Consider the following 22573-nt stretch of genomic DNA (forward strand, 5'->3'; position numbering starts at 1 on the left):
GGAGCTATGTACTTGTATCCTGAGGTCTCTCTAATCAACACCATTTTCCAGGGCTCTGCCATTCTCTGTGTATGTCCTGGTCTGGTTTAACTTCCCAAAATGCATCACTCTGCCATTTCTTGTACCACTTTCCAGTTGATTAGTACTCTGTTGTACCCTGAGACAACCTACTTCACTGTCCACTCTACCACAAATGAAACTGTTAGCTACATAAAATCGGGTTCTATATGAAATAGTAAATATTATCAATGCAATAACACAAAGAAGCATAGCAGTCTTCATATATTCCTTGACTAAGAGTCTAGAGAAATAGCTTCAATGTACTTGAATAAAGTACATCATAGCACTTGAATTAAGATAAAAAAAATAAATGGGTGAGGGTTGTCAGTACCATTGGGTTGGGGAAGTTGACTTTAAAATAAAGGAGGTAAGTTATGGAATCTACCTGAGTGGAGTTCCCAATCCTCGAGTCTTGCTCAAGGACATCTGCTATTAAAATTTAGTTGTTCTGAGATCGCCTCATGACAGGCACACCTTAGAAAAAGTGCCATAGTGTATATGGATGTGAGTCTACCTTTAAAAAATGAGGTTACCATGTAGTGTGATACATATTTTATCAGCCACTGCATTGAATGAGTGTGATTACCTTCAAGTGAGAATATTTTGTTTGTATCTCCCATCTTTACCATTTAGCTTAGTGAACACCAACACAAATAAGCCCATAGAAATATAAACAGAACTTCCCAGCCACTGGAATGGTGCATTTTGGACCTGAAATCATCACAATCATACTCAGCTGCAGAAATAGCACTGAGAAACACCAGCACTCATTCAAACTCATCAGTCTTTTAAGTTGACAATATACTGAAGATGAGATATTCAAAGTTTTTGTATTTTTCAGCGTTTTAATTTTATTTTTAAATTACTAATGTTATTAGTGTCATTTTTTAAAAGTGTTATTTTCATTTTTGTGGTTAAGTGTTATTATTTCTATTTTTGCCTGCTAATAAGGCTTATAAAATTAAATAAGTACAAAATGATACTTCCAAAAGTGATAATGAAGTCTAATTATGCTACTTCCAGATTCATTTATTTTTCTTTACAAAAACTGATGTATTGAAGACTTCTTTGTAAAATGTTTTTAGTTTCAAATCAGTTCCTAATGAGTGAGATCCAAATAAAAGTGTCAATATAGTTCAGTACATTTAAGTTAATAGGACCATATCATAAATCAACTGATTTACACAAGGCCCAGCATAATTTCATTCTAAACAGCTACTCCTGATCTGCAAGAGTTCATAGCTGGAATAAACTGTTGGTAGAAATTGAATCTCATTGCACTCTTTACAGACAAAGAAAAGCATTCTGAGAATTTTCCTGAAGCCCATTCCAGCAATGCAACAAATGATATTTATACAGAGTTCTGAGCACATTATTTTTTTTTCACCCAGAGTGTGGTTGTAATCTGGAACACACTGCCTGAGAAGGTGGTGGAGGCAGGTACTCTCACAACATTGAAAAAATATCTGGATGAGAACTTGTATCGTCAAAGTGTAGAAAGCTATGGACCAAGTGTTAATAAAAGGGATTAGTTTGGATGACTGCTTGATGGTCAGCATGGTCATGATGGATTGAGGAGTATGTTTCTGTGTTGTGTATGACTTTATTAAGTGATTGAACAGTTCTTCAGGGATTGTTGAGGTAACTGAAAACCATGTCAGGACATGTGACTGAAAGATTGGTCAGACAGGCAGGTTTTAATGAGGATTTTGAGGAAGGGCAGTTTGGAAGAATGAATTAGGAAACCAAAGGGTTAAGGCGATACAGTTCTTCAGGATCTATGCCACAGGAAACAATAGAGAGAGAAAGAGGGGTAAGATCTGGAAGGGATTTGAACAGAGAATATTTTTAATATTAAGCCCATACAGGTAATTGAGATGACATTTTTCACAGCCTGAAAATATAACATGATATTACCACTACTTGTTTTCATTAAAGCATAATTCTTCAACAATTACAACAAATGTAGTTATATTAAGAGGAAATGATGTAGTTGTTGGTGAGCTACCGGTGGGGATGATGCACTGTGGTTTATTTTCTTGACCTATATGACTGGCTGCTCCTGCCAAAATGTCTGAGCTTCCCAGTAATTAAATATTAATGGGGGTCTCCTACCCACACCACAAGCTGGAAATGAGATATTAAAATCTGTTTTGGGCTAATTGCTTTTTAGCTTACAGATGGATCTGGGGAACCAACAGCTCTTTTATTTTAATGAAATTAGCACTGAGGGAAGCAGAGAGCATCCACTTCTTGTTGACTTGGCACCATTCCACCAGTATGATGCTGTTTGGTGATGGCCATTTCATCATAGGGCTTATGCTGATGCTCAGTATTGATCTTGACACAGTGTGCTGGATTATAGGCTAAAGGTAAACACTGTGTAAGAGGGTAGGGAATGCTTGAGGTCAAGAAATACAGCAAATGAGTTTCCTGCAGAAATGCCTCCCATTTTAAGTGGGATTCCAGCCTGAGTGACAGGTTGGAAAACCTTCCAATATGAAGCCCACTTCAGAAGACCAATGCTTGTTGAGAGCAGATAATGAGATAATCTGTGGCTTGGAGGGGGTAGTTACAGATGGCAATGGAGGAATCCTAATTTCAGGAGATAGTGTGAGGTTCTTGATGATTGTTGCAGGGGCCATATTATGATGGGGTGTGATTGGGGGTGGCGGGGGTGGTGTGGAAACGTTCCAGTACTGGTGACAGTAGAGTGGTGGATGTTTAATTGTGTGAGATTGAGTCAATTGTGGGAATCCCACTTCCTTGCGGTCTAATAAGTGAGGGTGGGGGATTGTCCTTATGTCCTTGAGATGGTGCAAGTGGTGTGTCCTTTGTAGAAATAGGGGAGGGCTAGTGTGATTTGAGGATTTATGGTGGTACAAGGTATCCTAATTGTGGGGGTGTTGAGGTAGATAATCCTCAGATTTCTAATGATTCCTGTTCTAGGTACTTTACTTTTGATATTTATAGCTTAAATGCAAAGACTGGTGTGATTCCTGGAATTATATAGGTGATTCTCTTCTCTGAATATGGGCTGTGAACTAATTAAAGAAAGCATAGACATTACATCCAGCATTATTTTTGTCCTCTATTTAACCCAGGCTTTTGATACCTTCATAGAATGCCACCTTTTCACTACCACGGAGAATATTAACTCAAAGTAGACTCTACTACAGGTGAATGCTTTCAGTTATGAGAATAGCTTAGGTGATTGTTATCATGGGCTCAATATTATGTTAAGCTTTTGTTTTCTTGGAGAATAAGCAGCCTGTTATATAATCAGTCCCGATAGATGGGGTTAGAGAAGATGAGCCTTGTTTAATTTTAATCTTGGACAAAAAAGACTGAAATGTTTTTGACTTTAGATGCTCAACCCCAAGTGCTCAATGTAGCCCTTCAAGGGGTCATTATTCTCTGTAACTAGCCCAGATAAAGAGTGCACAAATGTTGAAGAAGGTGGCCTTTTTTTTATTACAAGCAGTCCCGAGAATTCCTATGTCAGCAGAATTTGTTATTCATATGGTACTCATCCCTAAAAGCTCTCATGAACTTGCAGCTTTATTAATGTTCAGTATGAACGAGCAGCAGTCTAGCACACATTCCTCAAACTACACATATCTGAAATTAATGTTATATTAACATTTTAAAGAGGTTTCATATAGCATATCAATCCAAAACAATCTGGCCACATGTTACCTGTTTGTTTCCTTAAACAGGAAATATACCATGGCTTGATTATATATTTGTCATATCTTTTCCTTAAAGTATGCCTTTGAAGGATTAACTCTTTCCTTTCAAGACTTAACAATAAAAGAGTCTATCCCAAATTGGTGAAGGAGCTAGCATTTACGATACTTCAAGATCCTTTGGGGAATTCAATCTTGACATCTTTATTTTCATGGCTTTGATGGAGTCACATCAAAGGTAATGTCACATCCTCCTCAGGCAAAACATTATGCTTTGTCTGGTTCTTCTTTGCATTCATAGTGGAATGAAAATAACAAGCAAGACATGATGCAGAACATATGTGTGGAAGTGCCAGAAGAGTCATTGTAGCTTTGTGGTAACCCAACAGCAATCTCATTCTCCTAAAGCAAAGCAGAGCACAACAGTACCTGCAATACTGTTTTCGACATTCACAAATATCAACCCACAAACCAGACAATTAGACTGCAATCTTTAAGATGTATCACCAGGTGTATGAAAGTGCTCTGGTGTAAAGCAGTAAATTATGGTGGCAGAGAAGCATGAGATGGCTACCCAGAGACCAATAAGGTCCTGCCATGGCTAACTAAAGACATTCAGAATGCACAATATTTCAAAGATGGTGGAACAGAAGATAAGGAACGTCTTCAAAAACAGCAAAAAATGACTAAAAATAAAGAAGAAGAAAATGGATAATGAGAGTAAATTAGTGGAATATGAAGACAGTGAGGGCTTTTACATGGGAAGCGAGTAGCTAAAGTAAACTCTGGGTTCTGAGTGCTGCGAAACTTATTATGGAGTTAAGTTAAATGTCAGACACTTTGAATAAAAATTTTATGACTGTTTTCACAGTTGAAAATACAAAAACATCTCAATAATCACAGAAAATCTGGGAACAAATGAAGGGAGGACCTTGAAACAATCTCAATTGCCGGGGAAAAGTACTGGGGAAACAAATGTCACTAATGGCTGACAATCCCTAGCCCTGATGGCTTGTAATTTGAAGTTTTAAAAGCAGTGGCTGCAGAGATAGTGGATGTGTTGCTTATGATCTTCCAAAATTCCCTAAATTCGATAATTTCCCAGCATATTGTAAAATTCTACATATAATACCACTCTTCAAGAATGGAGTGAGATAGAAATCAATAAACTTGGCCAATTATCCGAATTTTGTCAGTGGTAAGGCACCAGAATCCATCATTAAGGAAAGGGTAGCAGCAGGACATTCAATAAATCATAATACAATCGAACAGAATCAATATGGTTTTATGAACAAGAGTCACATTTGACAATTTTATTGGTTCTTTGAGATGTTAAAAGCAGGGGGAAGAGAGGCGAAACAGCAGATATGGTCTCATAGAGTCATGGAGTTTTTTTATTCATTCAAGGGATCTGGGTTTTGCAGCATTTAATTGCCCATCACTAATTGCTCTTGAAGAGGTGGTGGTGAGCTACCTTCTTGAACCACTGTGGTTCTTGAGGTGGAGGTATACCCATAATATTGTTTGGAAAGCAGAGTTAAATGGTTGATTCACTTCATGGCCATTTCACCCCTAAAAGGGATTCTTTGATCTTGATTGTTTTCTTCCATGAAACGTTGGGACACATTAAATTATGTACTAGAATGGCAAGTAATAACTGATCGTGCACCTTTAAGTGCAGACAATTTTTCAGAGCTTTATTACTCATTTCAGTGAGCGTATTTTGCTACTGACAGCAAATATCAGAACATGAACTGGAGGGAGAGCTGAGAAATGGAGGACAACATCACAATGTCCTCTTAAATGGAATTTCAATGTATAATGACATTTTTGCACATTCTATTTTGAGAGTTATCAATGCCAGTGGGAAACCAATTACAAAATGTTACACAGTGCTTGAAATGAGCAAGAGGCAGCAAATTTAAGAGTTTGATTTTTTTAGTTGCTGCCTGCCTAGTACCTGATAATAATATCACCTCTGCGCCTGAATTATTTTTTCCTGTTGATATTCAGATAAGTGGATTTGAAATGTTAAAAGAGGATTCTGATCTGCTTTGCCAATTATACTACAAAGCCATTCATATCAGAACGTGTTCAGATTAGGAGTGTGGTGTTTACTTGCTGTTCTCAGCCAAAGTGGAGGTAGGGGCATTGAATTTGGCAGCAGTCCTCCTCAGTCAGGGAGTGAAAATTGCCAATTATTCCCATTACAATCAAGATACATGGATGCCTGCTGAAGTGTGCATGTGTGGGCCTTGAAAAAGAAAAGCTAGAACTCTCCCTTGGTGTTAAATCCTATAGCTTGTTGATTCTCACTGTTAAAAGCTCTCACATCAATATTGAGGAGATAACAAACAATGTCCTAGAAACAGTAACCTAGAAAGGATTTTGTCTGCACTGAATCAGATGTATATCTGGCCAATCAAAATGATTCTGATTCTGATTATTGATGCTTAATTATCAGTTGTGGTTATTCTTAGGAAAATAGCTACGTATTAGTTTTTAGTAACAACATAGAAACATGTAAATGACATATTTTGTATAATTATTGAAATTGGATTAGTTTGTTCTCCAATGAAACTTTTTTTTTACATATTAACAGTAATTAAAAAAAAGTCTGAAAGAATAATTCTTGATAGAGGATGAGGAATAGGAGAAAGAAGAGAATAGTGGATGAGCTCTTGCTCCTTGTTTTTATGTTTAGTAGTAAAAGGCCAGGAACTTGGAATGATAGAATTGTTAAAGCACAGAAGAAGACCATTTGGCCACCAAGACTGTGCAGTTCTCCCAGTTCAATTCCCTTACTCTTTCCTACAGCCTTGCAAATTATTATCTCTTAAATGCCTATCCAATTCCCTTTAGAAGGCACTAATTGAGATTGTTCTACCAACCTTACAAGAAATTAATTCCAGATCATAACTACTCTTCTTCATATCCTCCTTTTATCCTTCACCCAAAATATTAAATTTGTGTTCCCTGGCCCCTGATCCATCTGCTAACAGAAGGTTTCCCTCCCTTTATCTAAACCACCCTGTACACCTCCAACTAATCTAATATCAACTTCTTTCCTTCAAGCAGAACAACCCCCATCTAATCTTTTAACTGAAATCCCTCATGCCTGCAACTTGATGGATACTTATTCTTAGCACAAATTTAAAATGGCATAGCAAGAAAGTTGGAGAGGTCAATACAAAATTTTCCTTCTTATAAGTCATCCCAAATTCACCACTTGAGCAGACTGTTTGCTCCTGTGTTGGGCTGATACCTGAGAAGTAATGGATGAGACACATCTCAGTCAGTGGGTAGATGTACCATCAGTCGAATCCCATTAGCTGCTGCTGACAGCAAATATCAAGGCAGCAACTGTAGGATTTCAGCATCAGATTGACAATGTGATGTTGGCATCAGAACTCAGCACATCCACAATACTAAAATTATACAAATCTATCTTAGTCACACAAGAAGGCAGAAAGCTGTGAAACTTATTAAACACATCTTTCTGGAGGAAAAGAAAAGATTGTGTTTATCTAATACCAAAATGATTTTCCACAATCAAATTTGTCAGATGTAAGATAGGAATTGTTTAATGTGAATAATGATCGACGAGGTTTTCTTGGACAAAGCAATATAGCTGTGCTATAGCAGAAAGTTTAAATTAAAAAAAGTGTCAGCTTTCTGGAAAGTAAAGTACAAGTGAAGCTACACTTTGCATGAAATGTAGCAGAATCCTTCTGTCTGGCAACACTTCTGAGCATAGCACTGCTGCTTCATGCATGCCACCACTACCATCTATACAATTGAGTCTAAATTCAATAATGCAGACTACTGACCTGCACATGACTATGCCACTGAGATCAAATTGTTCGAACTGACTGTGATCCCCAGCAGTAAGCAACATGATCCAGGATAAGTGTGCATTGTGCAGTTCCACATTATAATTTTTACGTAAGTATTGTGTGGCTGTTAGGAAAGGCATTTCCAAGATTCTGCTGCAGCAAATCGCAATCATTAATTATTAAAATAATGCAAGAACATCTTTTCAACAGGATTTTTGTTTGGAACAGTTGGCTGCATCCCATAAGATGGCAAAATCATAATGCAGTTAATTCTGACACCTTGATAAAGCATGCAAATTGTTCCAAAGCAAATTGTTCCCAACTCTTTGTTTTATATTCTCAGAGATGTTGAATACAGTTGGACTTGCAGTCATCTTTTACTTAATGGTCAAAATCACTGATTCATTTTGCTTCCATAAAGTTCAGAACAAAATTTCCTTGAATTCTGCCACATAATTCATGCTTTTAGTTTATTTTCCAAACCATGAAGCCTTGCATTTGGGGTAAAAAAAAAGCTCCAATTAGATGATGTCTTGAACATAATGAAAAAATTAAATGCACTAGCAAACAAACATTGGTTTGTCAAATGTATTCTGAGCCAGCTAGGGAGAGATTAAAACTCCCTCATTTATTTGTTCTTTCTCACCAACAACTGGAAATAAAGATTTAAGGTTTTGTGCTCACAGATACTTTGTTCCATGAATCACGAAAAGAAGATTTTGTTTTCAAGAGAAAAGGATTTCTTATGAAAAGTAAATTGCTTCTCAACCATAGAGCTGGCTTGGACAAGCACTATGAGTCACTGGAGCTTGACAATTTCTCTCTGAAATTAGGATAGCAGTAAATGTTGTATATAACAAAAGATGCCACTAGTTGGAAGCTATTCCACCAATATTTTATTTCTATTTTCAGTTTCTGTTTGGAATATTCTGTTTCATACATTTGGATTTTTATAGCAGATAACCTCTTGGGATTAAAGTAACCAGTCTTATCCTTAAGCGGGTCTCATGTGCCATATAATCCAAAGTTTATCAGGGTCCCAGTAACTGAGGTCTCCAACCAAGTAGACATGTTGCCTGCTGTCAGACTGATTCAGCAATTGATTATTTCCTTGGTGAAGAAGATCTATCATAAACTGTCATAAACTGCTAGTGTAACAAGAGGCCAACTTATTTTGAACTACACTTTAAATACTCAAAGTAATTCTAAGAAAAAAATGTGAAAAATATTTCTCAATGTAATTTCTTATTACAATTGCCTGCTTTGAACAGGTGGATTACTGGGTATGTAAACTGTGGAACTTGATATGTTAACTCTGTTAAAATGCACTACACTTTCTCAATCATCTCAATCTGTTTGCCCTCTTTGACTACATGGATTTCACCATTCTTCTTCTACATTTAGGTGGGATTGTGCTGGCCTGCTTCTATTTTCATCTATCTAATTGGTGTTGGGGAAGCTCCTGTAATGGATTCCCTTCTCACTCCTACTCTGTTACCCATCCCTCTATCTTACCTGCATGCTGCCGCATTGTGACATCACCTGGCGACTTAAATCAAACCCTTCACTTTCTCTAATGAGTGGAAGGTTTTAAATACTCCAGGTGGGATTTGTGTAAATGTGTGCTTGGTGGTTGGGGTGGACTTGTTGGGTCTGTTTCTGTGCTGTATGACACTGTGGCTCTCTGACTCAATGCATTTCTGATGGGCTTCTGATCAATGTCTTCTGTGCGACAGAACAAGCCTTCTGTGCTTGTTGCCGACCATACAATAAAAGCAGGTATAACTGTTGCAATCTTTTGATAGAATGTGCGGGGGAAAATTGGTCAGTTTCTTTGGCATGAGGTCCCAAATGTTGAGAGATGTCAGGATGTGAAAAGCAACCTCCCATAAAAAGGAACAAAATTTGAACCCCAATGCCCCAGTGTCAGAAACTGTCAGAACTGTCAGAAACTAAAATGCTTTCAAAATTATCAAACAATTTAAAACACTTATAATACTTATGAATCAGAAGCATTTAAACCCAGTCTTAATACACTAAAATGCATTAAAATACCTTTGAATTCTAAAGTAACAAATATTACCTGAATCCCTTGCAAGTGATTTCCTCCACACAAATCAATGAAGAGGCATTGTCCATGACCTGGTCTTGGATCTTTGGGCAGTTCCTCACCTTAAACGAAGGGATAAATTCTGCAGCTACCTGCTACCATGATGATACTCAGTGTCAGTGGACAATCAGCTGCCCAGTCTCCTGTTTAGTAGCAAACCACTGACAACAGTTTCCAGGTTTTTCCATCCGTATGCACATGTGGAAAAAAAAATGTACATTTCTGTCAGTCAGCTGAGTATTGTTGCAAAAGAAAGTTTTAATTGACACTTCCTTGCAAAATCTAAGCCATTGTGTTAGGTACTACAGCACAATTATGATTTATGTGTTGAAAAATGTGTTAAAATTCAACATTAGATATTAAGTAAATATAAATAATCCACTGTGTATATATAGAGGCTGTTCATTTGATTATTCAATTAAAAGTGAAATGACATTCTAAGGTGACAGATTTTCCATATGGAATCTTTGCTCTTTGCATTTATCATAATATCATCCTACCATGCTGAATTATTGGTGGAATTATTTCATTTGCTTACATTTTAACATTGTTTTCATTAATGCATTTCTTCTCCCACACCTGTGCCATCCTGATGGCTCTACTGGTTGTTAAGCTAAACCTTAGTGTTTCCTTGCTAGAATTCATGCTCCAGTCTGAAATACTACTTCAACATTTTATGACAATATCCAACTTTGCCATCATTTTCTGCCCATTACTGATTTTGCGAACTTCCTGGATTATCAATGTCATAGAATTACCTCTAACAATATGGTAACTGATACTTTCTCTTTCAATTAGCTTCTGGAGATATCTTAAATTCAAAATGCCATGAATGCCATGACCTGAAACATTTCTTCCTCTACATATTCTGCCTGACCAGCCAAGTATATCTTAAATTTTCTGGTTTTTTTTCTTGTATTTAATTCACCCACCGTACCTGAAATTGGACAGCAACTTAAGAATATTTCACACTAAATCTACCCCACCTAAGCTAGCACTATCCCAGAAAAGGACCTCTGACTTCAAGCCGGGCACCCTGATAGTGTTCTTCCTGTTCAATACCAGGCTATATCTGTACACAGACTATTTATGTAGTCAGACCTATTGATTTTTCCCACGTAAAATGCATGTGCACTTTGGGTGCCCTTCACTTCTATTTTCATTTTTGCTCCCTTCCCCCAAGTATTTTATCCTCTTTTCTCTTTTTTTTCTCCCAGACATTGCTTCCCTGCTACTACCATCCCAGGCTTATTCCCTCTTTGGTTGGCCTACAATTCCCTCTCTGTCGCTCTTGACACCCTCCAGATGGTCTGTCAAGGCATTTATCAATGTCCTGTATGAGCAACATCTGACTTAATCTTGCTAGTCTCCTTTCAATCCAACTCATCCCACCTAGGGTTGGCTCTCTAGACTCTGACTCAGTGCTAGATGATAGTGTAGAATTTTAGAGGTTGAGGCAATGCTTGATGCTAAGAGCCACTATATCCCCCTGGTGTTCTGCCTGGGATAAATTCTCATTCCTCACCCAGATTACAATTAAAACTATTTCCAATTATTTCTTCCTAATTTGCTTAAGCTGCACTCATAAAATCTCAGCTGTACAGTTTTGGCCCTCAATCCTGCACAATTTTAAGTTCTATCTTCATCTTCACCTTCAATGACCCAGCTTCCATTAAACCTGCTATTCTCTCTCACCCTAGATCTTTCCCTTGGTTTGGCTCTCATCACTAATGGAGTCCAAGGAATGTGGATGGTCAGATATGGTTTAGACATTCAACACCAGATGTGATCAGACCATATAAAATATTATCTGGCCCTGTTTGCATCGGCAAAAACTTTTCATTATATCGGAAGTGTGCCAGACTCTTCACTACCGTGTGAAATGGCCCAGCAATCCATTTATTTCAAGGGCAATTAGGGATTTATATTAAATGCTGACCTTGCCAGGAACCACTGTACACTGCAAATTTATAAAAAAAAGAAAATAGTTGTCTTGGAACCAAAAATAATCCTAGCTTCTTCACTGCAATTTGTCACCTTAAACTATGTCTTCTCTGTCTGACCTCTACACTCATCTCCAATGAAAAATGCTAAAATTTAATGCACTTCTTTGTCTTAAGGATTAAGATCACCTTCCTGATCCTGATGCAGGGTTTTGACCCAAAATGTTGACCATCCTTTGCCCCCGCAGATGCTTCCCTGCCCACTGAGTACTTCTAGCAGTTTATATTTTGTTCCACATTCCAGCATCTGCAATTGCTTGTGCTTCCAGCTTCCTTTCTTTCTCCCTTAATGCCAACATCACCACATACTCCTTCTTGTGCTAAATGTCATCTTTATGTTCTTTCCTTATTGATAAGACCAATCCTTCATTCCCTCAACCTAATTCTCAGTAAACTGATGTACAGAGAACTCGTCTTCCTGACTCCTGTGTCTGTGATACTGTATCTCTCCTCAGATACTGTTTCTTCTCTAAATCTCTCTTCATCAAGATTCATCAAAAGAAGACTTGACAAGTACGGGCAAGCTACTACTCTTCCTTTATACTTCATCTCTAAACTCCTCGAAAGTGGCAATATGGCACTGCTGCCTCACAGCTCCAGCAGCCTGGGTTCTATCTTGACCTCGAGTGTTGTCTGTGCGGAGTTTGCACCTTCTGCCTGTGATTGCGTGGGTTTCCCCTGGGTACTTTGATTTTCTCCCACAGCCCAAAAACATGCAAGTTGATAGCTTAATTGGCAACTGTAAATTGTCTCTAGTATGTAGATGAGTGGTAGGGTCAGGGAATTGGGGAGGTAGGGGGGTGGAAGTTGATGGGAATGTGGGGAAGATAAAATCGGTTAGGGCAGGATTAGTGTAAAAATGGATGCTTGCTGGTCAGTGTGGGCTTGGTGGGCTGAAGGGCCTGTTTCCATAGTGTTCTCTCTTGACTCTATGACACCATGCTGCACATCTAAAATATATGCCCATTATTCCTAAAACTCCATGACTGATTCCTTCCACCCAGCTTCCTGCCCCAACATGTTACCAAAGTCATCAATGTTATACTATGTGAATGTAACAATGGTAACAGAATCCTCTGTGTCCTTTGTGACCTGACTGCAGCCTGTTATTTGGCTCAACACACCATTCTCCTTTATAGTTCTTTGTTTCTGCCTAGCTTATTGGGGCTGCCCTCATCTGCTTCCATTCTCATAACAGCCAATTGCTTCTCTTTCAACCTTTACATCATTTACAAAGAAAAGATGAATTATGAAAGGAAGTTGGCGGATAATATTCAAAAGGATACTAAGAGTTTTTTTAAATACATAAGGAGTAAAAGAGAGACACGGGTTGATATAGGACCAGTTGATAACGGTGCAGGAGGTATTGTAATGGACGATAGAGAGATGGCAGAGGAATTGAATGAATATTTTGCATCGATCTTCACCGTGGAGGACATCAACAATGTGCCGGTTAGTCAGGAGTCTCACGAAATGGAACTGAGTTCAGTTAAGATTACTAGGGAGAAGGTGCTAGGAAAACTAAATGGGCTAAAGACTGATAAGTCTCCCGGACCGGATGAGGTGCATCTCCAGGTTCTGAAGGAGGTGGCTTTAGAGATAGCGGAGGCATTGGTGATAATTTTCCAGGAATCGATAGATTCCGGCATGGTTCCGGAGGACTGGAGGGTCGTAAATGTAGTTCCGTTGTATAAGAAAGGTGGGAGGCAGCATAAAGGAAATTAAAGACCTATTAGTCTGACGTCAGTGGTGGGAAAATTATTGGAATCTATCCTCAAGGATGGGGTTACGGAATACCTAGAGGCGCAAGGCAAGATAGGTCCTAGCCAACATGGTTTTGTGAAGGGAAGATCCTGCCTGATTAACCTATTGGAGTTTTTTGAAGAAATCACAGGTAGGATGGATAAGGGAGAGGCGGTAGATGTTGTGTATTTAGACTTTCAGAAGGCCTTCGATAAGTTGCCTCACAAGAGACTGATTAATAAGATGAGAGGTCATGGAATTACGGGTAGGATAGCAGAATGGGTGGAGCATTGGCTGGTTGGCAGGAAGCAAAGAGTGGAAATAAAAGGATCTCGTTCTGGTTGGTTACCAGTTACTAGTGGTGTGCCGCAGGGGTCGGTGTTGGGACCGCTCCTTTTTACCTTGTACATCAACGATTTGGATAATGGAATAAATGGTTTCATGGCTAAGTTTGCGGATGACACCAAGATAGGTGGAGGAGTAGAGAGTATTGAGGAGACAGGAAGGTTACAGAGGGATCTAGACAGTTTAGGAGAATGAGCAAGGAAATGGCAGATGAGATTCAATGTTGAGAAATATGCAGTTGTACACTTTGGAAGCAGAAATAAGCGGGCAGATTATTATCTAGAAGGAGAGAAAATTCAAATTACGGAAGTACAAAGGGACTTGGGGGTACTTGTGCAGGATACCTTAAAGGTTAACCACCAGGTCAGATCGGTGGTCAGGAAGCGAATGCTATGTTGGCATTCATTTCGAGAGGTATAGTGTATAAAAGTAAGGAAGTGTTGATGAGGCTCTACGGGGCACTAGTGAGGCCTCATTTGGAATATTGTGAGCAGTTTTGGGCCCCACATCTTAGGAAGGATGTGCTGACGTTGGAGAGGGTTCAGAGGAGATTTACGAGGATGATTCCAGGAATGAAAGGGCTTACGTATGATGAGTGTTTGTCAGCTCTTGGACTGTACTCACTGGAGTACAGAAGAATGAGAGGGGACCTCATAGTGACATTTAAAATGTTGATAGGAAAGGACAGAGTAGATGTGGCTAGGCTGTTTCCCTTGAGGGCACAATCTTAGAATTAGAGGGTACGGTTTCAAAACAGAGATGAGGAGAAATTTCTTTAGCCAGAGGGTGGTGAATTTGTGGAACTCATTGCCACGTACAGCAGTGGAGGCCAGATCAGTGGGGGTGTTCAAGGAGGAGATAGATAGATATCTAAATAGTCAGGGTATCAAAGGCTATGGGGATAAGGCCGGAAATTGGGATTAGAATAGGTTTTTTTTCTCCCCATTCCCCATTCCCCATTTCTTTTTCCCTTTTCCTTGGAGCAGACTCAATGGGCCGAATGGCCTGCTTCTGCTCCCTTGTCTTGTGATCTTGTGATTTGGTGTCTCTACGTCCTCTGAAAGGTTTGTCCTTGGCCCCTTCTTTTTTGTCCATTGCATGATGCCTCCTGGCAGCATTGTCTGAAACAAAGCATTAGTTTCCACATGTACACTGGAGACACCTAGTTAACCTCACCATCACATCTCTTGACAATTCCGTTGTCTCTGTACTGTCAGACTGCTTAACAAACATTTGATAGGTAAAGGGGTAGTAGTTTCCTCAAATTATTTTGAAAAGCCCAAAATCAATATCTTCAGACATCTCTGTTGATATTACCTTCACAAACTGCGCTCTCATAGCTAGATAATCATTGGTGTATGTTTTTCTCAGAGAACCCTCACCATTACAACTGGTGTTCCGCATGGATCTATCTTTGCCCCACTCCCGTTTAATGTTCTGCATGCTGTCCTAGGTAGCATCATCTGAAAACATCACACCAGGTTTCATATGAACAACAATTGCAGCAGTACCTCGGTATCCAATCTCCTGACCCTTGTCTGAATCTAAATTATCAGACTGTTTATTTGAGATCCAGCAATGGAGGAGTAGAAATGTGATATGATGAAGTATTGAGATGACAAAAATCCTTGTCTTTTAATCCCTGTCACAAATTACATTGTCCATTATTTACCTCCATCCTTCTCTCTGGCAATTACTTAAAACAAAATGAGGCTCTTTTGATAACTTGTGTCATATTTGACCCCGAGTTGTGATTTTGACCTCATATCTGCACCATCACTAAGATCACCTGTTTCAACCTCTGCAATATATCCCCGCTCCCCTCGTCCTACCTCAACTCATCTGGTGCTGAAAGCCTCATCCATGCCTTAGATGCCTTTAGACTTGACTATTTCACTGCACAACTGGCTAGTCTCCCTCCACAATTCTGTAAACTTGAGATGATCCACAGCTTTGCTGCCTTTTCCTTTACTTGTATCAAGTTCCGTTCACCCTGAACTTATTGACCAACACTGGCTGTTTCGAGTTTAAAATTCACATCCTTAATTTCAAGTTCCTCATAGTTGTAAATCTGTAATCGGCTGTAGTCCTGTAACCTGCTGAGGTACCTGCTTTGCTCTGATTTTGGACTGTTGAGCATTCCTGATTTTTCACATTCCACCTGACTTTCAACTACCAAGGCTATAAGTTATCTCCCAAGAACTCTTCAGCTTTCTTTCCCCCTCTAAGAGGCTATTTAAAACCTACATCCTTGACTAAGCCTTTGGGCATCTGTATTAATATCACCATAATGGTTTGGCCTCATTTATTTTGCCTGAAAGTTATGTGAAATGGCTTGCTATATGAAAGGCATGATATGAGTTGATGCTACTTTTGTTATTCTTATTGTTCTTAAGAAATGCTCAGTCTTACCTCAAAGCAAATTGACATGGGAAAGGACCCTAATCTTTCTTTCAGGAATGGAGTCTTCTAACTAACTACTGTGGCCAGGAATTTATGGAAACTTCTTCTGGAGAAAATGTTGTCTTCATTACAATTAAGAAAATTAACACATGCTGTATTTGCCTAATTAACATGTTCTGTCACTTTGCTGGGATGATACACCATGTATCGGCTTTTGCACACTGGCTTGAAGCTGGATGCTGAACCATTTTTCAAACCACATAGTAGGTTTAAAACTGCCTCCCTAAAGTAACCTCTGCCAGCTGTTACTCTGGCTTCAGTTTCTTTCATCTGCTAGTATTAGTGAATGGTCAAATGAGTTGGGTCAGTTGGGAAGGGGCAGGGAGCACATTATCTTTCACATTTCTACTCTTATCTTAAGTGAAATTAATCACAGCCTTTTTTTAAAAGAAGAGAACACACTTAACTTATCTTAATTGTCTGTAATTTTTTTTTGCAGATCAGAGTGAGTGCTATTTAGTTGATAAAATTTTATTCAGAAAAGTATCGTTATCTATTTGTGATTTTTAGTAACAATTTTGCATTTGAAAGGTTTAATCGTTTCCTGCATATTTTAAATAAAATTCTCCCCATGGCAAGTATTAGATTAGGTTGTATTTATATTCACACTGTTGCCACTGAATGTGATTTGTACTTCTCATCCCTTACCAGAAGCAATACTGTAAGATTTGATTACTTGAAATACAATTGCCAAGTATTGTACATCGAAGAGGTAAAGACTAGGTGACTGTATTTTTATTTCAAAGTGTCAGTCATAGCACTTGAGATATGGGTGATGACAAAATGACTGTAATCCAATCAGATGAATCTGATGTGAAGCAATGGAGGGGTTGGTTAACTGGCTATACTACTGCTGGATTCTGCTTAAGTATTTGCCATCACAACATGTAAAGGTCCACATTTTAATGACACAAAATTCATTTATGTTACATATACAATGTATGCAATATTGTACTGTCTAAACAATGAACCACATTTCTCAACTCAATGGAATCGAATTTCAGAAGTTGAGTTCAATTGTTGCATTGTGCATTTAGTGCTTCTCAAGTATCTCTACAGTTTTCACGTCTCTATACTGAGGATGTTGAGTTCTCAGGAATAGTTCCACAGATATTGTAAGCTGTAGAATATCTTGCTGAAGTTACCAACAGTGGATGGATCAAAACAAAAACACCCAGCTACACTAGTAAAAATAGTTTTGCCCTGTTTGCAACTGTCCACTGAAAGCATTCTCCTACAGAGGTCATTCAGTAGCTGACTTTTCTGATCCCTCTTCCAGAATTAATGCAGCAAGTTCTAACATTTCTACTAATATTATCTTACTCTGTACAGGTAATTAGTCAAGCATGAAATCAATTCATTTTTACAGCCTCAAACTAAGTCATGCAGCAGTATTGTCCACCAGGTCTCAGGGATCTGCAAATTGCAAATGAGCAATTTTAAGCTTAATGATTCTGCAATAACGTCATCTTGGTTCATTTGGTAGCACTCTTGATTCTGGGCTCAAAGGTTAGGTGTTGCAATCTAATCCAAAACCTGTATCCACAATTCAGATTTACACTTTAGAGTAGGTTTACATATCACTTCCATAGGTGTTCATTCATTGAAATGAGTATTGCACTGTCATAAGTGCCATTTTTCCCCTTTCTTAAAGTGAATTTGATAGATCCCTAAGCAATAAAATCATCAGACTCTTAAAATAAAACTGTGTTTATAAAGAATAAAAGAAATTTGGTGGCAAAATTGCAACGTCACAATAAGTTTCTGTTATTGGAAATTATAACAAAGGACAAACTTTCATTTTTTCATATAATGTTTTAAAATAATGAGGTATTTTATAAGCTATTAAACATTGCATGGGGATATTTTAAAAGAAAATATCTGTGATGATGCCATGGATTGTACTCCAATTCAGTGTAAGTGACCTTTGCCCAATACATTTCCTTCTGCATAGAATGCTTTACGTTCAATTTAATTGAAAAATATCTAAGAGGTGAGATGTTAGTTGCTTTTTTTAAAAAAATATTTTACCAAATGAAAGAAAATTCAACACAATATGTACCATACATTCCTAGAGGAGTACAACAGATAAAAGAAAAATTGCGCACAAGCAAAATTCCTATAAAGGTCTGTAGAAATGACAAGGAAATCCCTACCTCCCAATAAAACATCTCATTTTATAGTTAGAGCTCAAAATCTGTTAGTTGCTATGTATTTGTATGCTGTCCCTGTGGAGTAAATGTGAGGAGGACTGGGAGCTATCTGGAGACAGCAGAAGTGTTTGTAACACATTAAAAACACCCCTGAGGACATTAAAAGAAGGCAAAAGAAGTCACTGAGGAATGCAGCAATCTGACAAGATGTGAGTTAAGGCTGTTTGTGCATATTTGCAGCAAGCATCTTTATTGGGCTGTGGAGACTGTGCCAGGCAATCTTATGTTCAACTGCCAGTCATCATCAGTTGTTCCTGTGCAATGGAGATGGATATTTTCAATATACGTCAACAGCTTTAACTCTATATATGTTGTTTTTTTTCACTATTGGAGTACCAATGATGCTTCCTGGGAATGAAGTCTGTCATGACAGATGGCTATAACTGTCTTTTCTCTTTGATAGGCCTAATCCTGGACCTGTTTCGCTGGCCCACATTATTATCTTTACAATTTCTACAGATTTTAAAACTGAACACAGATCACAGGCATAAAACTAGAAAGAATTGCTGCAAGCAACTCAGTTTCTTAGTTTCTCAGCATCTCCAATGTGTAAAAGTCTTGGCTTCCTTGTATTCAATTCCAGTCCTAATTTCTGCTTTGAATTTGCCCAGACATGGCATTTATGCAGACGTATAAATTAGGATCACTTGGCCCTTCAAGCATACTCTCTCAATTCAAAAAAATAAGAGCTGATCTGATGAGAACCTCAACTCTCCTTTCCCACCTTATTCTGATGAGCTTTCACTCCCTAGTTTATCAAGAACCTATCTATTTCTGCCTTACAAACATTCAAAAACTCTGCTTCCACTGTCCTTTTGAAGAAGAGAGTTCCAAGGACTCACCACCCTATGAGAGAAAAACAAACATCTCTCATCTCTTTTGTAAATGGATGACCTCTTATTTTAAACAATTACTCTCGTTCTAGATTTTCCCACAAGAGGAAGCATGCTCTCTGCATCTACCTTGTCAAGACCTCTCAAGATGTTACAAGTTTCAAGCAAGTTCCCTTTCGTGGTTCTAAAATGCAGTGGATTAAGCCTAGCCTGATTAAGCTTTCCTCATTAGACAACCTGTAGCAGATTTAACATTCCTTTACTGAATTTGCATGGAGCTGTATTAATGGGCTCCTGCCACCAATTTCCACTGCTGGAACATGTAGATATCAAGAGAGAGGATGTGTTGGAGCTGTTAGAAAATATTAGGACAGATAAGTCCCTGGGGCCTGACGGAATATACCTCAGGCTGCTCCGCGAGGCAAGGGAGGAGATTGCTGAACCGTTGGCTAGGATCTTTGAGTCCTCGTTGTCCACGGGAATGGTACCGGAGGATTGGAGGGTGGCAAATGTTGTCCCCTTATTCAAAAAAGGTAGTAGGGATAGTCCAGGGATTTACAGACCAGTGAGCCTTACGTCTGTGGTGGGCAAGCTGTTGGAAAGGATTCTAAGAGATAGCATCTATGAGCATTTAGAGAATCATGGACTGATTAGGGATAGCCAGCATGGCTTTGTGAAGGGAAGATCATGTCTCACAAGCCTGAAAGGGTTCTTTGAAGAGGTGACCAGGAAGATTGATGAGGATAGTGCGATAGATGTGTTCTACATGGATTTTAGTAAGGTGTTTGATAAGGTTCTGCAAGGTAAGCTTCTTCAGAAGGTCAGAGGGCAGGGGATCCAGGGAAGCTTGGCTGTGTGGATTCAGAATTGTCTTGCCTGTAGAAAGCAGAGGGTCGTGGTGGAGGGAGTGCATTCAGATTGGAGGGCTGTGACTAGTGGTGTCCCACAGGGATCGGTTCTGGGACCTCTACTTTTCATGATATTTATTAATGACTTGGACGAGGGGGTAGAAGGGTGGGTTAGCAAGTTTGCAGATGACACAAAGGTCAGTGGTGTTGTGGATAGTGTGGAGGACTGTCAAAGCTGGCAGAGGGATATTGATAGGATGCAGAGCTGGGCTGAGAAGTGGCAGATGGAGTTCAATCCGGAGAAGTGTGAGGACAAACTCCAAGGCGGAGTACAAGGTTAATGGCAGGATTCTGGGGAGTGTGGAGGAGCAGAGGGATCTGGGGGTTCATATCCACCGTTCACTGAAAGTTGCCTCATAGGTGGATAAGGTAGATAAGAAAGCTTATGGAATGTTAGCTCTCATAAGTCATGGGATCGAGTTTAAGAGCTGCCAGGTAATGATGCAGCTCTACAAAACTCTGGTTAGACCACACTTGGAGTACTGAGTCTAGTTCAGGTTGCCTCATTATAGGAAGGATATGGAAATGCTAGAGAGGGTGCAGAGGAGATTTACCAGGATGCTACCTGGATAGGAGGGTATGGATTATGAGGAGAGACTAAGGGAGCTAGGGCTTTACTCTTTGGAGAGAAGGAGGATGAGAGGAGACATGATAGAGGTATACAAAATATTAAGAGGAATAGATAGAGTAGACAGCCAGTGCCTCTTTCCCAGGGCACCAATGCTCAATACAAGAGGGCATGGCTTTAAAGTAATGGGTGGGAAGTTCAAGGGAGATATCAGAGGGAGGTTTTTCACCCAGAGAGTGGTTGGTGCATGGAATGTGCTGCCTGGGGTGATGGTGGAGGCGGATACGTTGGTCAAGTTCAAGAGATTGTTAGATAAACATATGGAGGATTTTAAAATGGAGTGATATGTGGGAGGAAGGGCTTAGATAGTCTTAGGCGTGGTTTAAAGATCGGCACAACATGGTGGGCCAAAGGGCCTGTATTGTGCTGTATTGTTCTATGGTTCTATTGTACTGTTGGATGCACAGTGGCATGATTCAGAAAGGCTCAATGAGAGGGCAAAGATCAGAGACATCTAGAGGAGGAAGCTTGTCCTTTATGTTCTCAGGAAAGGATGGCAGTTCCCATTGCTCATTCCTCCATCAGCTAGTGTCCTACCTGACTTCATGCACCATTCTTACTGCTGCAGAGGGGTACACCAGTAATGTACCAGTGAATAAGCAGTCCCTTTGCCTGGACAGTTTCTACTAAATGTCCAATGAAATACAATAGTCCAGTGCTCATTCTACTTAACTGAATGTCTGGGAAAAGTCTTGCGTAGATATTGAGCAAGTCTTGACAAAGTATCGCAGAAAATGTCCTAAAGTATTTCAGAATTCCCATTCAAACTTCAAGTCACAATAAAAAGGTAATTTCTCAAAATAAGATAAAAAAAATCAATTTTTTTCATGTACTGTTGACCATCCGATTTCTATGCAAATCATACATGAATGAAAATCAGGGCGTGGGTCGCAGAGTTTGACAATTTTCTCTCAGGTTAATCCATACATCTGCTGAGTAACATCAGCTATAGTGGCTGTTTACAGTACCTGAGATCTATTCCCTGAGTAGGTTCCAGCCCAGTACCTGGAACCTGATTCACTTAGGAGCCCTTTATCCTTGCAGGATAAGGGCATGGACTTCACATGAATAACAAGAATTGTGAATACTACTAAAGTCGTCTCTTATGTAAAAACACTAACAGCAGTGGTCTCCTCCTGATCATAAATCGCAGCTCTAAAAACTTGAAACATATTTTTCTAGTGTTGGCAGGAGCAAGAGTTGGGCGGTGGGCTAGCTGAGATTCTCCTTTCTCTATGGCAACCTTCATCCTGATGATCCCTGTAAGTGAGAGGCCTTTTAAATCCCACAGGCCCAATATGTACTGGTGACAAATTGCCACACCCCTTTGACTTTTGGAACCATGTTAATGTCCCTGAAGCCAGGGGAGGATGTCCAGGTGTTGCACTTATCATTCCATGTAATTCGGGAGTGGCTGGCTACATGATCCTGTTTCCCAGGAAGGCTCAGGTAGAAGTCTTCCTATCACATAGATACCACAGAATAGGCCTCCAGAGAAACACGCAACATTTACTGACACTCTTGGTGATACATGGCTGACCTTGCAACTATGCAGATCTTTAGATGGCAATCACCAGATTACAAGGACTGAGTGTATTTATTTTACCGACTCTCCTTTCAGCCACCCACATTCCTCACAGCACTGACCACTACGTAGTCTGTTAATGCATGACTCCCAATTTAATCCCTCCACCTATCAGTCACTGGATTTTTCCAGCCAGACTGCTGTTTGCTGCCCTCTG

This window comes from Pristis pectinata, chromosome 2 (genome assembly GCF_009764475.1).
Source record: "Pristis pectinata isolate sPriPec2 chromosome 2, sPriPec2.1.pri, whole genome shotgun sequence".
Taxonomy (NCBI): Eukaryota; Metazoa; Chordata; class Chondrichthyes; order Rhinopristiformes; family Pristidae; genus Pristis; species Pristis pectinata.